The sequence below is a fragment of the Apteryx mantelli genome, chromosome 4 (genome assembly GCF_036417845.1).
Source record: "Apteryx mantelli isolate bAptMan1 chromosome 4, bAptMan1.hap1, whole genome shotgun sequence".
Taxonomy (NCBI): Eukaryota; Metazoa; Chordata; class Aves; order Apterygiformes; family Apterygidae; genus Apteryx; species Apteryx mantelli.
The window spans coordinates 40,443,286-40,463,059 of record NC_089981.1 but is presented as its reverse complement, the minus strand read 5'-3'; the positions used below and the strand labels follow the sequence as shown (position 1 = coordinate 40,463,059).

The following is a 19,774-nucleotide window of genomic DNA, read 5'->3' as shown; positions in this document are numbered from 1 at the left end:
TCTGTCAGTGTCGATCTCTCCCTTTGCCTTCACATCACCATATCACAGGGACAGGCGTCTGGTTTTGCACCTGGAGCCCAGGTGTGGTCCCAGCTCTGCTGCAGATTTCCTGTGGCCCTGAGCAAGGCACTCTGTCGGCCCGTGCCGTGGCACTTGAGACCAGGAGGTCACACACACTGCAAAGGTGTTGCAATGATATGTAATTTTAGGTTGCTCAGAACGTAGCTAGGTACGAATGCGTAACCGAAATGCAGGGTACCAGCACAGAAGGATGATCAGAGCAAACAAGGAAATACACTCGGATAAAAGATTCTTCTCTTGCTTTTATTAGCTTCATAGCATGTTGTGCCAGAATAATGAAAAACTGTGCTTGGCCTGTGGTCTTGGCAGGATCCATTACAAGAAAGCTACTTATTGTAACTTTGTGCACAACTACTAAGGGCTAGAAAGGGAAATTTTCTTCAGAGCCAAGCTTGTCAGAGAAGGCTTGTTTATATAAACACAGTTGATGCTAGCCAAAGTTTCTGGTGCTTCCTTCACTATTCTAAAAGATGTGGGCTTTTTTCTGCTGGATTTTCATTTCCAAATGCACATTCTCCTTCTGCCCTACCCTGCAATGAAATCATCAGTCTTCTAATTTATAAGCACCCCGATCTCTTGATATCAAAAACTATTTAATAAAATTATGTGTGACTGTGGTGTCCACATGGCTGAGGTAGCTACACTCTTGCACCTGAAGGCTGCAGGTGACTTCAGGGGAGTTGAAGTAGGCACGGACTTAATGGAAATGCAAATGAGGCTGGGGATGCCCCGCATGAGTGCTGTCCTGTGTGGGCACTTGTTACTGTCGCGTGAAGGGAGGACAAGGGGTAATCAACTTTGCCTGCCAGAGCCCTCCTAAAAGGGCTTTCACTGAGTCAGGTTCACAAAGTTGAACAATAATTTGGTAATCAACTTTGCCTGCCAGAGCCCTCCTCAAAAGGGCTTTCACTGGATCAGGTTCACAAAGTTGAACAAAATAAGGAAGGCCCTCCCCTTTGGTATCAACGTTTGCCTGCCAGAGCCCTCCTCAAAAGGACTTTCACTGAGTCAGTTTCGCAAAGTTGATCAAAATAGACAATTTATTAAAGCGACAGATCAACAGGTTCAGGATTGCCGGTGATAAATGCACTTACTGCAACCAATTCTACTTTTTCTGAGCTCAAACTGATAATTAAGCGCTTTCAACAATGGTATTTTTCCCGGGGTAACGTCCGACGTTGTCGGAGGCACAAACCCTGACAAAAAGGCGTCCCTGTTTTGGGGAGGAGAAAGGTCCAGGCCCGTCGACCCGTCCGTAGGTTGGTGTTCTCGTCCTCGAAATGGAGGATCGTTTATGCGCTGAATTTATACTCTTGGCGAGGTGGGGCTGAGTCAAAGACTGTGGGACGTCTGGTCCTCGCCGAGCTCAGCAGAGGGTGTCAATGGCTGCTGGCCTTTTTCTTCTTTTGCCCCTATCAACAACACCAGGCTGCAAGAGTCCCGCCTCGCCCCAGGCGTCGTTTTGGGTGGAGCAACGTCGAGTGGTGGGACCTCCGGCTCGCCCTGGGCGCTGTCTCACCCCTCACCGGCACGGGCATCAGGCCGCAAATCACCCTTTGTATCCGCTGTCTACCCCACGGCAGGGAGGATCGCAGATAATCACAGACCGTTATCCCACAGCACTGAATTAGCTGAAAAGGCTATACAGCCCCCTCTTTTACTTCCATCCACATCATAGCTTTACTCAGTTCTGCTTAGGCATTTCTCTGTGGCACATCTGTGAATAAATGAGGTGTGCTCTCAGCAACCTTGCTGTGTTAAAGGTAGGGTGGCTGATGGCACTAGGAGAATAGAGGTCAGGATATCTGGCTTCAGCATCAGGTTCTCTCTTCAACTTGCTGTGCAGCAAAGGCTAAACAAATAATATTTGTAAAGTGGGTTTATTAATGTATCCTGCTACCAGGATTGCGAGGTTTAACCCCTTAATGATTAAATATTCTGTTGAGATGCCCAGATGAAAGGTATCAGATACATGAATGGTATTTGCTTCAAAAATTGTATCTAGACCTTTCTTGAAGAATAACTGATCCCTGCCAATTATTAAGCTAAAGAGTGTTGGTTTTAGTTATCGTAGACTCAGGAGTGTCTTCAAATGATATTGGCAAACCTGACAGCTCTTACTTTGTGGGACAAGGGTTATTCATAAATATGTTTCAGGGGATCTACATTTTCAGTGGCGTCTCTAGGAGGTAAAGGTGTTTGGCATGTTAGAAACTGAAGCTCAGATTTTTCATTTGTCATGTCTGACCAGTTTGGTATACAATTCATATTTAATTTCACAATCATTCTTATAATCTAGAAGTATGATTTTTTTTAGGGAGTTTAGACTGGTTTGAGGCAAAGGAGCAAAATGCAATAATGTCTCTAGATGCAATCTAACCTTGCTGGCTGCAATCTGGAAATAGCACTCTGAAAAAAATTAATTCTAGTCATTTATATGTGTCATGCCCAGTGACAGGATTGATGATGATGAAAATTCAGGACTGTGTTAATTAAGAACAAAAATTTGTAATAATATATTGCAGTATTTTGTATATGACTGCCACTTAGCAAGCCCGAGTTTGGCACTGTGCTTAGCAACAGCTTTTTGATGGATTCAAAATAATAATAATCCTATTTTTAATATATTGCAGCAAAATGATAAATATAGATCCAAATACATCTATAAACTTGTCATCATCATTAACATTTATCAAGTTAAACAGGCATGTTAGCATATCCACATACACCCATCTACCCATTAGAATTCATCTGCATTACGGCTTTATAATGTTTTGATCTTTCACTCTGCATGAAGCTTGAAGCTCTCCTGACTATTGCAACATTATTCTCTTTGGAAAACGGAGTTGGAGCTCAGTTTTCAAAGCAAGAGTCTTAATAGGCATTCAGGTTCCTTCATATCACTCATATGCCTCTCTCAAAACATCTTAGCATGTAAAGAGATATTAAGTGTATGCATTGATATGGTACCCACCAGTAAGCTTGTTGAGAATATAAGGATTAAACTGAAAGCAGGGAAGAGGTTCCAGCACGGAAATTTTTTCAGAAAGCAAACTGTGTATTATGAGAGCGTGAGAAAAGCCTCCCCATCCCCTGCACACCAAGGGTTCCTGAGCCCACAGCGGCAGGAAGCACCTGGGCAAATTACTTCACCTTTCATTGCGCTCCAGCAGTGATAGGCTTGGATTCAGGCTTCAGCTCTGCCAATGTCACCTGTGTCTGCATTCCCAGGAGGTTGCTCCTCAGTTACGCTGGACTGCCTGAGGCACAAAAATGGTTAATGCCGGGAACAATCTCTGCAGGTTCAAGCTCCTCTATATTGCATGCACAAAGTGGTTGAATGAGCATCCAGAAACAGTGTATTATGGAAGACCCAATGCAGGATGCTCTGCTAGTCCAAGCTAAGCTAGCCTAAGAGTTAAACCCTCTCCTGCCAGGCCTTGGGCTCAGCATTTCAGTCAAAGCACAGAGACTGTAGCTCATTCTGCTCTACAACAGCCGCTGGATTGTCTGTCCTAGCACTACGGAAAGGGCAGGCCCTGACACTTGGGTCCATTCATTTTCATTTTATTCCTCACACATCATCTGCCCGCAAAGAGCCCCCTGCTGTGTAGCTCCCTTTTGGCCCGAAATGTGGTTGCAATGGCATTCTCTGTTTGTGACTCAGAAACTAGAGATGGAAAAAGCTTGTTAGGTCAGTTTGCTCATACCCCTTGCCAACGCAGAACTGTCCTCTACTGCACAGTACGTATTTCTGTCCACTGCCCAGGTCCTGCTTCAGCCCCGTGCAAAGCGCATCTGCTCCAGGAGCCTGCCCTCACCCGGCAGGGCTCTGTGTTGAGCCTCTCTTTCCTTCTTTCCTTCCCATCACAGCTCGACTTCCTCATCTACCTCCCATCTGCCTTCACTCGGGATTATGTTTGGCCCCACACAGAATGCATGGGTGGTCCAAAGATCCTTCTCCTCCCCTTTTTTATGCCACCGGCATAATCTTGGGCTTCCCAAAGCAAAGTTATGATGCCTGTTTTACCTTTTAACCCTATTCTGTGAGGGCTACACTAGCAGATTCAATTGCAAAATGAAAGCACTTTCGAAAAACTGCATCCTTGCCATTTTACATATTTATAAATGTACATTTAGATTAGGCACTTCTATAGTTATAGTTTTCTAGCTACAAAGCCAGAGATCTCATTTGCAAGTCCCCCCGCCCAGCCCGTCATGTCAGTTTTATTACACTTCACCTTCTGAGTAGTTGCACTTTCTAGAGGGACTGATCAGAAACCCATAGCATTTGGAGGGCTTTTTTAATTCAAAAAGTAATTTTGGTTCTTCAGTGTGAGTTTTATTCATTACCTAACATGTCAATATTTGCAATAAAAGATTTCAGAATAACTCATCATTGACAGCTTGTAGAACAGCAAGATCATTATGTTGTTCCCAGCTCTTCCAATCACCTCATGGACAATTAGCATATCAATACTTTCCATTACTGTAATGGGCAGCGCGGAGTTTCCAGGCTGCTTCCAGAATCCAAAGTAAGTGAAGACAAGTGGCCAGAGAGGATTATTTGGCAGTAAAATAGATAAGCAATAAAGGAATGCCCAGATCAATACCTATCCTCTAGCAGGACCGCAGTAGTCCAATTATCCCTTGAAGAGGTTCTAATAAATAAGCAACAAATAAATAACTAAAGGTAAATCAGTATGTCTGGATGATGAAAAAAAAATAGTGCAATTTGCAAGAAAATGCTATAAAACTGAATTAAGTGTGCAAATCCTCAGCTAAAGTAAAGTGTTACACCACCTATGGTATTTATGCCACCTGAAAGCCTGACAGTTTAACTCATGGCTCTGTTTTAACACCTATTTTAGAATTAGAGTGCTGCTCCTTTGCTCCAGGTCAGGAATAAACACATCGTGAAAGCCTCTTTTTATATGCATATGTGGATTTTTTTATATTTTCTCAAAACATTTGGTGCTATCTCACACTGATGCCTTTGTATACACAGTGGAGAAAATGCAGCAAGAAGCAAAGAAGTTGTAAAAAATACAAGGTGGGAGGGAATGGAATAGCCAGGATCCTAGAGCTGTCATGGGAAAATAAGATCTAAGCTAAAATTGAATTTTCTGAGTGCCAGGTCCTAAATTAATTCTCTGGAATTGAACCCAGAGGTCTTGAATCAGACAAGCTTCCCAGGAGCTTCAAAGATGGTCTTGCCCAAGAGAGGACTTCATGATTAGATAAGAGATGAAGAAAGGAAGCTGCCATAGCTCTTCTCAGCCCTCCTGAAATGCAAGGTAAAAAGATGATGGGAGAAGCAAATCCATATGGTGTTTGCAGTTCCTGATTGGAATCCCAAATGGTATTTAAAAACTGCGTTTATTTGCTTTTGTTAACAAGAGAAAACTGAAGGTTTCTTTACATTAAAATGTTTACTTAAAATATTATATTTTTAAAAGGTAGTCTGGAGTTCATCCAAGAGTCAGTCTTTTCACTGGCTACCATTCTTCACACTGTTCATGGATAAAGTCTTCCTAAAAAGCACTTCTAGGATTCATCTGACTTTTTAGATGCCTGCTTCAGGATGAGGTAAATCCCTACCATTGCCCACTTTTCTCCACTGAACACATAAGAGGCCTACAGTGCCGGGCTCAGACAGAAACAACTGCAACGGAGATGTCTTGTGCTAAGAGGAGACATCCCCCTGTGGTGTGACTGCTCACACATTTAAAATCACACATGAGTCTGACTGTGCCCAAAGTGAAGCATATCCTCTTTACCGATCCAGAGCCAGCACCCTGCAAACTGCCACCCCCTCGGGGCAGGAGGGGGTGCCCAACCTGGGGCTGCCGTTGCTCTCCTGCCCCGAAGTGCAGCCACCTCCCTGGAAGAGGCGTACTCACAGTGGCAAGTACAAGTTCACACCCTGGGAAGTGTGGGAGGCACAAGAGAAATTAATGACCCGCACAGGAATGTATCCAGGTTCCTCTAGTTTTCTGAAGTGTCAAGGACTCTTTGGTTATTACAAGGACTCCTTAATGTCATGTTATAGTGGGTGGATGGGAAAAGCAGAAAGTCTCACAGTATTTGTAGCATTCATGCACCAGCTGTAACACCACTGATCTGAGGAAAGTGCACCTCCTGTTTGCTTGCCACAACTTTTCCTGAAAACTCAAGACTTAACTCAGAAATGAGCTGGCTAAACCATAGGCTTATATGGCCAGAGGTCAAAAAAGGGGCCCCAAATATTGCGTCCCTCCTACTCGGGTGCCTCACAAAGCAAATGGAGTAACAGCTGAGTGAATCTGGCCCCAGATTCGCTATCTCACCCCAACTGCACATGGTATAGACATAGAGATAGTATAGATTTAGGTAAAGGGTATTGCTCACATACCCGTTAGCCGTTGTCACCTATTTGTGATGAGCACAGGGCACTGGGAGGGAGTCAGACCCGGGCCGTAACACAGAGAGGTTCCTGCTTTACACAGGAGCGTGGCAGGGTACCGAAACGCTCATGTTTGACAGTTGCCTCAGTCTGCAGGGAGCGCTAAGTGAAAGCTGCCTGCTGTGTCTGGATCGACATAACCAGGATTGTCAGTCACCTACGAGCGGAGGCAGCGTGCAGGAAGCACAGCCGGATGGATAGGGCCACGGTAGGAAAACGAATGTCGCTGGCAGGCAGGATCTAATTTCAGCATCAGGCTAACGATGTGACTGAAGCTGAGCCAGTAGGAAATGATTATGGCCCAGATTCGATTAGACACACAATGTCAGGATGGCCCTTCTCCTGCTTGCTCCGGCAGGCATCGTCCTGCGCCAGCACACACCGGGCAGCCGCCAGGCCTTGCCCCTCTCCCACCAGGCTCTCCTTAGTGCAGAGGAAAAAGGAGTTAATGAACTGATACCACATCATGACTGTCAAAATACTTTCAGTCAAACAGTAACTAAACAGGAAGTCAGGCAATAAGAATGGTAACAAGTAGCTATCAACATCAGACAGTTTAAAATCATGAGGTCAAGACAACTTGTATCTGACGTCATTATAGGTGGTTACCTTGCATCGCTCCTGTGCCAAGTAAAGGATAACAGGTTAAACCAATGCTTAGGGTCCGTCCTTTTGTTCTGATGCAGGAGCCAGTGTTCCTAAATCAGCTGTACCAGCACCATACAGCCTAAATGCAAAGACATACCAAACACCCTTAATAACTTCCAAGAAATACTTCTGGGAGAGGGGATGTTCTCAGAAGATTGTAACACTCCATTAACAACAATATTTTCTGCAGCCTGCAGGATTGAAAAAAAACTTTTTCAACTGTGATATCAATTTTCTCTCTTACCTCTTACCCTCTCTACTTCCCTTTTGGTGGCTATACCAGGGAATTTTTCATAGCGTCTGAGATTCATATTTAACAGCCTGTCTACATGAGTCTTATTGTAGGGAATTGGTGCGGAATATTCCTACAGGAAACATCAGAGAAATGCAAAAGTAGACACCTGGAAAACAGCAAGAAGGATATTAAAAATGGAGAACACACCTTTGAATTTAACCTGCAAGCAGGAGAGAGGGAGTGAGGACTTAAACTGGGACAGGGAGAATAATTTCACACTATGGCACTAGCTCAGAAAGTCTTTGCTCTGGCAGCATATTGGAGTGCTGGCATCAACATTTCCTGCATGACTTATATTAGTTGACCAAAATGATATCCTATTCCATTAATTTTCTTTTTTGAGAGCTTTGGTGCCCCTACAGTGTGACCACAGCTAATTCCCAGAAATTCTTTGTGACTTATTTTCCCTTTATTTGTCTGTTGGGATGATAGGTTTGCAAGTGCCGTGCATGTGGCTATTTTGCCTTGGATAATCAGATAACCGCTTTGGGGGAGGCAGGCGTTTTCTCCCACTGTGCTCAGCACTGCTCAGGGAAGTGTCTGCGAGTGGTGGCTGCAGCCCTTGAACGCGGCGAGGGCTGGTCCCTCCACGGGGGAGCGATGGGGTCCAGCATTGCTCACCCAGGCCACATCCCTGCCTCTCAGGCTCGTCCGGGTGCTCCCCCCGCTGCAGAGACGAACTTGGGCTGCCTCTATTTATATCAAGTTGAAACAACTCCTTCAGCTGGGCTGCCCAATTCAGAAAGCACTCAAACTGCCCGAGAGGGTGCCTTGCGGCGGGGGGACGCTGCAGCCCGGCAGCCCTCTGAACGGGCTGGTGCTCCAGGAGCGGCAGAGCCAGCCCTCCTGCATTACGGGGAGCCCCATGCCCTGACACCTCGCAGCTCATGCGGACACTGAGTGTCCAGGCCCAGGCGGTGATGCTGCTTGCTATTTCCCCGGGAAAGTCAGCCCAGCCCAGGCTTTTCTAGAGTGCTAAGGAAAAGGAGGTAGGGTCATGAAATAGCTTCCCACTCCTTTCCTCCTGCCCCCTTCCCCCAAAAAACTAAGGGGTATTGCAGCGCCTCATGCAGCTGAGTTGCAACCAGGCACATGCCCAGCGTGGCTCCTGCCTGCCTGCAGCGAACAAGCAACATAATCAAGTAATGTTCCCACTGCCCTGCAAGGCAGCATCGTCAGAAACCAGAGCTGCGCAAGGGCTTATCTCCAGGGACAGCTTTCCTGCAGCAAGAGGGGACGGTGGAGGGAGCAGGGACGTGGAGGGGCTGGGGCTGATGCCCTGCATGCTACTGGGCATCCCATGCGGGCAAAGCCAGCCCTGCGTCGCCGCACGCCCAGCACAGAGAATAACCAGACAGCTGGTAGCAGGGCCCTGCCCGCATTTCATCTGATGAGACTTAATACTGTTCTCAACCTGATGTGCCTAAACACAAAGCGCTGCCAGTCCTTCTGTAACAGGCATTATATTATTATAAGCATTTATCTTCGGCACCCAGAATGTAGACCCTGTAATTAGAGCGCAGTTAAGGTCAGACAAGTGATTAGTTAACAATAGTTTTTCGACTCCGCTTACATGCCTTGTTCATCTGTATTCAAAATGATTTAGTTTGCTGACAGTCACATAATTTTCTGCTAGGTAATCCTGAACATGTGAGTGTTTGGCCAAGAAATCTTTTTAAAAATTATTAGAAGCTGAAGGCTACATTATTATTCTCTTGGCAAAGGTTTCACGTAGCTCACTACCCCGATCTCCGTGTGCTAGTGATCTCCCGTGCTACGCTGTGCCTGCATACATATGCAGAGCGCTGCCAAGCTCTGCTGATTAATGATCCAATTAGTAAAACTTGTTATAAAATAAAGAGTACAGTAAAGATAATAATAGATGCAGCAAAGACAAGTTTCTTGCTAATATGAGACATTTTTATTTTATATGCATTTTGCTTTGATTCACAGATGTTGTATTTATTTGAAAGGCCTCACCCTTGAGCAGGAATTTAGGATTCTTTTATGTGGACTGAAAGGAGCAAAGTTCTACATGAGAAGCCACAGCGATACTGATCTAGATTGCCTGAGTCCAACATTCTGCACAAGCATCAGTCATTTTCAATGTCAGACTGCAAATTTTACATTTGTTTTGACCATGTGAGGGGAACAATGTCTCCTTATCCCAGTACTCTACTAGCAAAAATAAATGCCTATAGCAGGGAGGAAAAATATTGTCCTTGATTTCATATCACAGCCAATGTAATTATTTTCTTTTCATCTTAATTCTTTTGTTTCTTTGTGCCTCCTTCCTTTTTTTCCCATTAGCCTTTTCTGGTAAACAACAGAAGGCTCACAAGGTTAGAAGGGCTTTTTTTTTTTTTTTTTTTTTTTTTTTTTTTTTTTTACTGTATGAAGGGTACATCAGCGCATTAACTTACTGAATATGTGTGTATTTGCAGCTGCGCCCAGCACCACACTGGCAGCACGCAAACCATCTGAAGCACGCTCTTCCAAAGGCATCCGCTTCCAACAGCCAGGTGAAATTCTCTGAAAAGGTATTTAGAAGATTAGGGTGATCATAATGGTCTTTCCAACCTTAAAATACATATAACTTCAAGTAAGGGGGACTATCTTTTGGCAGTAGAGAGGCTGTCGTGTAACACAACTCACTTTGTATACCATCCATTAGAAAGCAATGGTAACACAGAATACTGGGTTTATTACATGTCTAATACCTCTACTTTTAAAATCTCTCTTGTATGTTTTGGCCCAAAATTGCCCCCGCCAAAATCCATGTTAAAATACAGTTAGAATACCACATACACCTATAAAGCTATGTTTGTTTTTTCTATCTCTCACCACACTGTCCTGCTTTTCTCTCATGTGGCAAGTTCATTTTCTTCTGGTTGCATCAAAGAGTACATCAAAACCACCACTGCTCAGAGGATGTACTTCTGAGGTGGGGTCTTGCAAAGATCTACAGGAAGCCCTCAGAGAAAACCCATTAAGTCCACACTCAACTGAACGTGTAGAGAGGGCAATCATCCCTCCAAGCTTTACTTCCCACCCCCATCCAGATGCAAAGGAAAGGGTGGTGGTGGTGATCGTCATCTTAAAATGGAAAGAGGGGTAAAAAAGGCTTCCAGTAGAGGAAAACAATTAAAATGGCTAAATTATGGGACTTCAAAGCTTTCACTGTGTTGTGAAACCAAAGCACCACAGCTGTGTGGTATCGTACTGGTGAGCAAAACTGATCAGTCTCATTTGATCACGTCACCCTCTATTTGTGCCACAAATGCCAGGAAGCTGGTCAAAACAAGGTTAACAGACTGCACTTCTCACAGACGGGCAGTTGCCCAGTTACTGGCCGTGACTGTATTCACCCTACAGTATTGCTTTCAACTGTTTGTAACTGGGTCGCCGGTCTGATATTAGAGGTGGAAAGAAAGACAAGCCTGAAAACCTAACGCAAATTCGTTATTGCTGGAGGTTAATCAGGGCTCTTGTAAGACGCAAAATAAAAACTGACAAGAAAGATAGAGTTATTTACATTTTCACATGCTCTGTTTTTTAATATTGTAAGGGATCATTAGTATGGGAACAGTCATTTTTAAACTCTCTTTATATACACATAAATTTACCTCAGCAGCAACCCATTAAGTAATCTGTTAAAAGTAAAACTGGGGGTAATGAATGGGGCCTTTTTCTAGTATTTTATAGGTCATAATAAAGCAGGACCTTTCTTTTGACACTTTCTGATTATTCAACTTGAAACCCACTTTTCACAGCTCTCAGATTTCACTGCTTCGTTGCCAGCTCAATGGGGATGGAGCATAAACTGTACGGCCTCAGTGCAGCTCCAGGTTGGGTTACAAGTCCGTGGGGTCCCACCGAGCAAGGGTGCAAAGGGAGAGATATAACTTGAAAAGAGACAGGTCAGCACGTGCAAATGGCCCTGGCTCATCAGCATCAGCCTAACTGATGGGGCTGGATACAGAATTGCTGTAGGAAATAGCAATGTAAAAAATTATAAAGATTTAAAAAACTCAACGTTTTAAAACCTGTGCAATACATAAAAACACAAACCTTCATCCTCACCCTTTGTTTTTTCAGGGGAAGCACTGCAGGATTTCTCTGAATGTAGTGGGGCAAGGAGGGACTCAGGGTGATGATGCCCCTCTCCTCGCCTGCCGCTTCACAGCAATTTGAGCAGACTCTCCGTGCCCCTAACTTGTTATGGCTTATGCAGGTGACACAGAGGAAAGAGAAGTAGAGCTAGCAAAGCCACATTAAATCATGAAGTACTTCCTTTTTGCCAACAATTTTAAGGGTAGAAAAAGTGGTCCCAAGTTTGCACAGAAATATATAATTAATGCAAAGGTGTCAGATAATTAAGCTGTTTTATTGTTTTGGGAGGGTGACCTTTTCTGTGCTTGAGATTTCTGTTCTCTGGTTTGGCATGTGTTCTTGTGTAAAGGTAGACACTTACCGCTCTTCTGCGACTCAGTTTTATTGTCTGTAAAGCACATTTGATCCTATTATGACCTGAAGCTTTATTAGGCAAACAACCAAAAGAGCTCCACAATTCCTGAAAAAAGTTCTGCCTTTTTTTCTAATGCAGCTTTACCAACAGGAAAAGCCTCTCCAGTCCAGGGTCTCTACCTTGAGAAATTAAAGCATTTAACACAAATAGGGAGAAATATTCGCCTACCCTCTTCGCTCAGCCTGGGGACCAGAACAAATCGTGATGCCAAGCAGAGGGCAACATCCGAGCGCTTGGCAGTGCTGACAGGGTGGGCTTTGCGCCCTGCTCCCCTGCAGGCGAGGGGGAGGTTTGCTCCCAGCCACCTCGAGAAAGGCTTGTCCAAAGTGGCAGCTGTTGGTAAAAACACCTTAGGGAATTATCTTAAGAGCAGAAGAACCAGGAACTGCTGGACCCAGCTCATTTGCAACAGCAGCAGTAGCAGCCGGGGTGCACACTACTGGATGCACTCCGCCTGCACGCACATTGTATTTCAAGCCTGTCAGCACATCCTTCACTGTCACGTCCCCTCAGCTTCCCATCTGGCACACACCTGCGTTCTGGTCCCGGCTCTTGGCCATGCAGACACTCGAACACAGAAGTCCTTTCTTCAGCAAGTTCAGAGAGGATGACAAATTGATTTCCCCCCGACTTCCCAGTTGAATCGCCCCTTAATTCACTTCAGGCAAAACGACCTGGATTAGTTTAAACACTATAAATAGATGCTGTGAATTATTCTGGTTGGTTTTGCCTGGAGCAGGGTAGGGAGGGCTCACACAAACCAGTTTGCCAGGAGAGCTGAGGAGTGGGGCTGGCTATAGCTGGAGAAGGAGGTACCACCTTCAGCTGGCACAGCTGGGTCTAGGATGGGACTTGTGGCCATGGCCCTCCGCCTGGCAGGAGAAAACTTGCTTCTTTTTCCTTTCCAATACAGAAGAGAGGCTTTATCCCTGTAGGTATGTGGGAGAGGCCTGGTAAATCTAAGAGAAATTTTACAATGAAGCGCAATCTCATAGTGCAATGGCTATTTTAACGTGGAGTTGGAGAAAAAGGAAACAAAGTAGAATGAGAGATGCTCACTGAAATTCAGTGTTGGCCCAGGAGGGTGGTGAAGGCCTTTGGGGATTGTCTAGGGAGAAAGCCAATAATGGGAAAGCTTGCAAAGTCCAAGCTTAATCTCTAGCGCTGCAGAGAACTAATCCTCCCGCTTGACATTAATCTTTTCAATGAAGATAAAGCGCCCTTATCTTCCACATTGCTCATTAAGGCAAAAAGCAGGGTCTGTGGTCTTTATAGGCTGGATACGGAGCTGCAGAAATTCTTACACTAATGCTGTCTTCTTGCAGTCTCTTCTCCAGATTTCAGTATGGACTTGGCTCCCCTTGAGAAGGAGCCTCCCTTTGCTCTTTTCTAGGAAACATACCCATGAGTATTCCCAAAACAGTACCATCTCTTGAAATAATAAATCTCTCTGGGCCCACCGGCAAGCATGACCATAACAGCCTTCCACTGAAAGTGCCACTAGGACATCACCACGTTTGGGTCTAGCCAGTGGTGGGAATGACCCTGGTTAGCAGCTGGTCAATGGTCTTGTGCCCAGCATCACGTGGTGGGTCCCAGTACTTTGGTTATTGCTGTCACAAAATGCATACTTGGGTTACTGAATGATGGCAGCCTGATTAGCCTGGAGACAAAAGCCTTGTTTTCCTCACTCGAACAGAAGCAATACAACCTGTCCAAATACAAGCGATAGAGCCACAGTCTACCAAATTTTCTGGTCTTCTGGATCAAGTCCAAAAGATCATTGCTTGTGTATCTCAGCCCATCTGCTACGTGTCTGCTGGGCACAGAGAGGACTTCAAGACTCAGGCCTAGCTCTTCTTGCCAGCAAGCTAGACACTGAATAAATGTATCCACAGCAATAACACTCTGCTGAGCTGGTAGGGGATGCACCAGTTACCTAGGCCTGCTACCAGGGAGAGCCCCTCACATCCCATCAAATGGATGGAAGTGAAAAGAACAGGCACCCAAAGCGCCTCTTGTTGACCTATGGCTCGCTCTTGAAATTTCTGATTTCTCTCCCTCCCCCCTTACTTCATTTTCTGTTGCCGTTACTTTTGTTTCTGTAAAGAGAGAGGCTCTAAGAGTGAATACAACATATCATGCACACCCTTGCACCGTGGTCTTGAGGCCGGGCTATTTAGGTGCTAGCTCAGCATCTCTCTAAGCTGCAAGATAACATTTTGATATTGGCTCCTATGGAACCAGGAAGTGTTGAATGTCACTGTTTGAGATTTAACTCAAAGGATATAATCCTGTGTTCATCAGCAACTGAGCAGCAGCAGAGCAGCCCAACCTGCCCAAAGTTTAAAAAGCAACCCTTGAAACAAATCTGAATTCACATGTCTTAACATGCATTAATTGAAACTAAAATTAGTCCTCTTTGGGTCACCATAGCTATAAACACAATCAAAATTTTTAGGGTTTCCAACTAACTCTAGGACTTGTGAATAACAGAGAAATGGGAGGTAGTAAGGGGACTGAGTAATCGAAGCTCCCGTATATCATACTGATTAAACACAAGGTGCACCCTTCAAGGAAGAGCCTTGCGTCAGGAAGGAGATATATGGGCTGGTCTCGTAAGCTGCTTCCAGCTCTGCCAGCAGCGATCCAGGACATATGACTACATTGTCGTAGATAAAAACAAATCTGCATTCTGAGCCTCTCTCCAGTAAAGAAATAGTCCAGGAAGGATACATGTCTTAATTAACCCCTCGGGAACAGAAGACAAAAGCGAGTAACAAGCAGAATACTGCACAGATGGAAAGCATTTTGACAATGAATCCTTTGAAGTCAGATGATATTTTGTTTGTTTTCACACAAAAGAAAAATTCACCTCTGCCTGGCAGCCTAGCAAAAGGTCACACAGCACTTGAGTCCTGTAAGAGTCTAATTTCAAAGGCCCAAATGATGCACAGTTTGGATTTCACCTACTTACCGTTGCTTTTTGTTGGCAGCAATTCCAGCTGTGCGTGGGCTGCAGTTTCTCTACACAGGATGCAGGAGCAGGAGCAAAGCATGACAAGTTGATGCCGCTATTTCCTTTGAGCACCAGATGCCCACGTCTGACATTGCCTGGATCTCTACCTTAGACAATGAGAGCAAATGAGCCTATTTAAAGCCTGTACAAGCAGGTGCGTGTTGTCCTTCAGCTATACACAAACACTTGGAAAGCACAACTAAAGCAAGAAGAACAGAGGACTTTTTTTCTTTGCAGCCCAAGCACAGGACACCTGTGCAACAGCGTGGCAAGCCGACTGGGAGGAATACAGATCAATTCGTACCCAGCCTACACAAACTAGACATGCTTTTTTTGGCCTCCCAAGTGCAGGATTTCTCCCTGATGTGGTTGCGGGGCTGCCCTGGTGTCTCATGTGCCGTCCGGGCAGCAGAGGCCTCAGCACTGGCAAGGCATCCCGGCTTTGCTCAAGGGGATGACAGCTTTTGGCGCTAGATTTCAGGTGCAAGTGAATCTGGCTTGTCAGCCCCAGCTGATTTCATGGCAATCTGCTCTCTCTTCCTATAGATAGCAATACACATTGAGATGCTCACGTATTTTCAATGTGTAATATTGAGGAAAGCATAAAGTGAGCTGATTTATAAGCGCTCCTCAGCAATTGTAAGACAACATGATCGTCGCCAGCCCCGCCGGGCGCCGCTGCGCAGAGTAGCTGCCGTCTCATGGTGGGCCAGGTGCCTCCTACCTGCCTCCCAGAGCAAGCCGTGCAGCTGGTTCATAAACGTGTTATGAAATCGGTTGCATCTCCAGGCAAGAAACAAACGCCAGGATCGTACGTGGATAGAGGCCGCATCAGCCCCAGCGCCTGCCTGCGAAAAGCAGTGCTCTGAGAGCGCTTCCTCCCCGCTGCTGCTTCTTCATCCCCTCTCTGATCTCGGCGCTTTCCATCAGCTGCATGAATTACCCACCTCACGGTCAGGTGTTTGCTCCCCAAGAGCGAAGCCCATTTTTTGGCTGGAAGAGGATACTGAGGAAAAGACATTACTTCAGGCATTAGCTGGCCAGGGACTGGCAGTGGGCAGGGGTGCAAGGTGCACCTAAGCCAAACCCTGACTTTAACTGCATTCTGGAAATGAGCCCTTCATTCCTGTGCCATGTGCTAGACGCGGGCCGGCAGGGCACCCACAAGCATCCCGGCGTGCAAGGCGGGCGGCCATGCCCCGCTCCATGCTGTGGTCCTGGTCACGGGAGTTCAGCTCCACTACTTTCTGCCTCATGCTCTTTATTATTTAGTGCGCAAGCCTGAAGGGGAATTTTGCAAATTCTTATCACCGCCTTTGACCAACACACTTTGCCATAAGTGGACTCAGTGATAATTTATGGGAGATTTATCTAACAGCTGATCATCTTTCGAGTGGTGATAGTGACAAATGCTCACCTGGGGATCTTCTTAACACGCCGTCACCTCACTCTTATTAACAGGACTGTCTCCAAAGGCTGTGGGGCTCTGGTTATGCTCCTGCTGCAAAAGGGCGAGGAGAAATTTATGGTCTTCCTACTTGGGAGTTGCCGAGGTGTCAAAACAGAATAAAAACCTAGGGCAAGACTGTGATTTTTAGTGAAATGGAAACACTGAGGGACTCCTATGAAGAAACTGGAACCACAAGAGTGTTGCTAAAGATGAGACTCCCCCCCAAGGACGGGCAGGACGGTGACAAATGGCCTGCTGTGCTGGTGTCCCCGCTTGCACTGCCACGTCCCTGCCTGCTGTGAGCGTCAGCGCTCACGGGGAGCTGCAAGCAGCACCACACAAGCCCTGCGTAACTCAGCACCGCCTTTAGTTAAATTGACTGTGGGCACTAATCTGGGGAGATGCTGAAGGCCCAGAACTCTGCTTAAAGCCCCTGAGCACCACGGACGCTGTGCGTCGGCAGAGGCCAGGCCCTGAAAGCTGTTGTTCATGCAGTCGCACAGACCCACGCGGGGAGCTTCCCCTGCAGGGGCTAAGCCATGCTCAGAGCAATTGCAGCAAGGATACACTGCTCACCCTCCGTGCTAGAAAATCTTTATTTGACCTGGGCACAAACAGGGATAAGGGGGACCCAGGCAATAGGAATCAGCATTATAACCAATTTATTCCATGTAACAGGATGTTATCCAGTAGCAATGACTTTAGATCACTACTTGCTTTTAGCTGTCTTTGAGACAGTGACCTCAAAGATGAAGTCTCCAGCATATTCCTGAACTCCTTTATAACAACAATTTCCTGAGAGGTTCTTGTTGCATTGCCTGTGGTGCGCTATTACCTTTTCTGTTTATTTTATTTAGTTTTGTTACCACACATTGAACTTTGAGTTTCCTGCCCTGCAGTCAGCAGGGACCTGGCTTTTTCATGTTTTCATAGCACGGTCACCCTGGGATGACAAACGCCAGAAACAGATGATGGATCAAGCCACCCTTTCATTACGTGGAGCCCAAATCCCTGAGCGCCCAGGGGCACAGCCCCTGCAGAGGCGGGTGCTGCAGGGTGCCAGGGGGATGCAGCGGGCCCAGGGAGAAGCACAGGGGGCTGTTACATATCCGCCCAGCTGTCTCTCGCGTTGTGCTAACAAAATCAGTATTGCTAGGAAGCAATGTCAAGGGCAAATATCTTCCAGGAAAGAGTGGAAAACACACTTTTTTGGAAGCATGCCATCATTTCAGGAAGGCCTAAGAGAGCTGGTATACGCTGAAAAAGCTGAACTGGTGCCCCCAGACAAAGACTTTATGGTACTCATCGAGCGGGCAAAGGCAACGTTTTCGCCACAGAAGTGATCCCACTTGCACAGGACCCTAGTAATGCCACCGCTCCCTCTGTCAATCCCCCATGTCTACCCTGGAGCATCCATCCATCTGCAGCTCACGCCCCTGTGCTCCTGCAGCTGCACACACGCCGGTGGGTTTGGGGTGACGGGGCACAGCGCAAGCTGCCCGTGGTGCAGGAGCGACGGCCCACGTCCTGGGCATGGGTCCTGCACTATGGGACCACCTGGCTGGTCCCCGCGCCCCCACTTGCGCTCCTGGGGCGGTCACGGGGCTGGGAGCCACTGCGCAGGGCTCACCTGGTTCCTGCAGAGGCCTCTGCTCCCTGCAGCCTCCAAGACATCTCTGAGTGGGACCCAGCTCTGCTTTTACCATGGCTCCAGTGAAGCCCTGAGAAATTAAAACTCCTGCTTGATATTTTAACCCACAGGACTTAAGCAAGGGGAGGGTCTTTGCAATGGCACAGAGCAGCCCTTTGTGAAAAAGATGGATTTTACATATGAGGCAAAATTTGGGATCTCAGTGTCCTCATCAATGACTGAGGATCAAATGCACCCACACCCGCCTCGGCAGCATTACCTGCTCTCGCCAGGATCCTGCCCTGGCACAGCTCTCACCCACTGTCCTGGCAGCACGACTCCCGGCGCCTGACTCTGCCCGCATGCTGCACCTCTCCTGCCGCTGGAGACTGGCAGTTGCTAAAGGTTGGCGCTTGGTCCTCCACGTTGCAGTCGCTCCCACTGTGCCGCAGTCCCTGGTTCTTCAGGAGCCCCGAGGTGCCGTCGCGATCAGTGTCCAGGGCAGAAACTTCCCATTCAATAGCTCACGGCCTAAAAGTAAGGTTATAAATGGAGTTCTGCACACTTTTGTCAGCAGTAACGTATATACCCCTTTTCAGCTGCAGCGCTACCCACTCCTCAGCTCTTACTTCTGCTGCCGGTGCACCTGCAGACCCCCAGCACTGAGCAGGCTCCCCCCATGGCAGGTGCTGGGCAACGGAAGCACAGTCACAGACACAAGCGTGTCCCATGGGAGAGCGCTGCCTCCCCCGTCACCAAAGTGGCGACGCTGACACCTGGGTTTTCCAGCTCTGCCTCTCGAGGCAGCTCTTCAGGGTCACACTGCCCCCCCAAACTCTGGGCTGACGGAGTGGCACGGCCCAAGGTGACATCAAGGCAATCTGGATATAAACTGTTTTTCTACAAGCTAGAGCTGAGGGGAAGTTAAATCAGATGTGCTCTGTGACCACAGAACTAGGTGCCTGCAATGACATCTGTGCACATGAACAGCTGATTTCATCATCTACCCGTAGCTTCACTGGAATTGAATTTCCCTGGCATCCGGCATTTTTCTGAACCGGCCTGGAGACTGCAGCTTTCTGCCCTAACTCTCCACAAATGCCCACACCAAACAGCAAGATTTGGGGTAGATGGCTAAAAACGTGGCGCTCTGAGGCACCGACAGACTTGCCAGAGAAATGTCTTGCCAGCTCAAGTGCTGGCTGATCCCGTGCCCAAAATGCCTGAAAACACTGGGCAGGGCACGCGGGCGGATGCTCGTCGTCAGCAGCACTTTGGCTGAGAGGCGCCTGTCCCGGCTCGTCGAGGACATGCACAACGCTGGCCTGGTCACCACGGCAGAGCTGGGCCAGGAACCGCCTGTCAGCAGCAGCGATCGCTGCTGTGTCCTTCCCCACGGAGGAGACGGGGAACGTGTTGACATCTGGGAGTCTCCTTATCTCCGGACTCTCTGGGGGCAGCAGGACACGGCCTCCCGTATGAGCGTTCGCAGCCCTCCCCGCACGGGCTGTGCTGAGGCAGGACAGCCTGGCGCTTCGTGTGGGAACATGCACGTTTTCCACCATTTACTTTCCAGCCCTGCTGTGCTGTTTCACCTTCTCCTCTGATGTTTGCCCTCAGAAGGCAGCGCTATAGAGGAGAATAAGGTCAGCTCACACTCCCTAGTGGGAGTCACTCT

General features: G+C 47.1%; 2 long non-coding RNA genes across 3 annotated transcripts; both read right to left on the bottom strand.

Moving 5' to 3' along the window:
• Positions 1-1,403: 1,403 nt before the first annotated feature.
• Positions 1,404-6,605, bottom strand: LOC136991986 (uncharacterized). Its single transcript, XR_010884012.1, has 3 exons — positions 6,476-6,605; positions 3,235-3,341; positions 1,404-1,933 (listed from the first exon to the last, which is right to left on the bottom strand). It is a non-coding gene; the product is annotated as an uncharacterized lncRNA (long non-coding RNA).
• A 315-nt stretch (positions 6,606-6,920) lies between these two features.
• LOC106498196 (uncharacterized) lies at positions 6,921-16,507 on the bottom strand. Of its 2 annotated transcripts, XR_001294910.2 has the most exons (6): positions 16,434-16,507; positions 14,975-15,123; positions 9,893-10,001; positions 7,419-7,575; positions 7,136-7,253; positions 6,921-6,949 (listed from the first exon to the last, which is right to left on the bottom strand). It is a non-coding gene; the product is annotated as an uncharacterized lncRNA (long non-coding RNA). The 2 variants fall into 2 exon arrangements; XR_010884011.1 differs by lacking the exons at positions 14,975-15,123; positions 16,434-16,507 and adding an exon at positions 11,234-11,335.
• Between the last annotated feature and the right edge of the window lie 3,267 nt (positions 16,508-19,774).